We start from the raw sequence: 1,765 nt of genomic DNA on the forward strand, positions 1-1,765 counted from the left end.
GCTCACGGGAGATCCGAGTGAAGCCTTCGTGGCTGTTGGTTTGGCTTGCGTAGCAACCACACTCCTCCAAACGTAGACGTACCTTCTTGCAAAGGAAGGGAACTACGGGAATCATCTCCGTGTCATCGCGTGCTCCACTCTCGGTTACCTCTATCCCACTCTATCTCCTATTGCGTAGCTATATCTTGCTTAGTTGATATCCTTGTCATATAGGTATATTCACTTAGTTGCATATCTAGAGAATTTACCTTTGTGTCAAGCCTAAGTTGAAAAAGAACTAAAAATTGGTTAGCACCTATTCACCCCCCCTCTAGGTGCGGCATACGATCCTTTCAATTGGTATCAGAGCCTCGGCTCTTATTTCGGGCTTAACCACCTAAGAGTATGCCGAACGAGGATCCCACGGAAGAGGCCACCAAGACGGTCTCCATGGAAGACTTCAATTCGTTGAAGTCCTCCATGGAAGCCCAAATGGAAAGCATGAAAAAGATGATTGCCGAGCTTTTGGCTCCGGCCCTTCCCAAGGCTCCTAGTGTAGAGGTAAAAGACACGGGTGCGTTAGATGAGGGAGATGCTTCGGACTTACCCTCATCTACCAAACCCATGGAAGGTGTGTTATCACCAGAATTTGACCAAGTCAGAGGTGGGCCGCGATCAAGATGGGTTTAAAGATTATATACGGAAGAAATACGTGAATCGGCCTTATATGCAAAGTTTGGGCTAGTTTGCCCTTGTATCTGTAACATATTAGATTACGTGTCGGTTAGTTAGAGTTTGCCTCGTGCACGGTTGGGATTATTCCCACATTAGAAAGTCCCCTGGACTATAAATATGTATCTAGGGTTTATGAAATAAACAACAACCAACGTTCAACACAAATGAATCTTGGCGCATCGCCAACTCCTTCGTCTCGAGGGTTTCTTCCGGTAAGCACCATGCTGCCTAGATCGCATCTTGCGATCTAGGCAGCATAAGCTTATTCACGTTGTTCATGCGTTGCTCGTGCTGAAGCCTTTTTGATGGCGAGCAACGTAGTTATCTTAGATGTGTTAGGGTTAGCATTGTTCTTCGTATCATATGCCGTCGTAGTGCAACCCTTATACATCTAGCCGCCCTTACACCTATCTTAGGTGTAGGGGCGGCACCCCGCTTGATCATCGTTTAGTAGATCCGATCCGTTACGGTTGCTCCTTGTTCTTCAAGGATTAGTTTAATATCCGCAATAGTTAGGCCTTACAAAGGGTTGGAGGATCCAGCGGCGTGTAGGGTGTAGTTTGCTAGCCCTAGACAGGATGTTCCGGGGATCAACCTCGTGTTGGTTTTTAGGCCCTGTCTAGGATCGGCTTACGATCACCGTACGCGAGCGCGAGGCCCAATCGTGAGTAGGATGATCCGATTATGCGGTGAAAACCCTAAATCGTTGTAGATCGCTTTAGCTTTATCTTGATCAAGCAGGACCACCATATATTCGTGCACCTCGTACGAATCATGGGTGGATCGGCTCTTTGAGCCGATTCACAGGATAACCTGAGAGCCGATCGAGGCTCGTATTTAACGTTTACGTGTATGCCATGCAGAAACTAAGCAAGGCATCATCCAACACCTTCCTCGACCGGTATAGGTCAGGTGGCACGCCCTTGCGACAGCATCGGACGTGTGACCGTAAGGCTTTGCGGGCCGTCGCTCCGAGGGACCGGGGCCGCCCGCAGCCCCGAGTTGTTCCCGCTCTACGGTGCTGCCGGCCGCTGCCCGCCGGTGGGTTTCT

This window comes from Lolium rigidum, chromosome 7 (assembly GCF_022539505.1).
Source record: "Lolium rigidum isolate FL_2022 chromosome 7, APGP_CSIRO_Lrig_0.1, whole genome shotgun sequence".
NCBI classification, from domain to species: Eukaryota; Viridiplantae; Streptophyta; class Magnoliopsida; order Poales; family Poaceae; genus Lolium; species Lolium rigidum.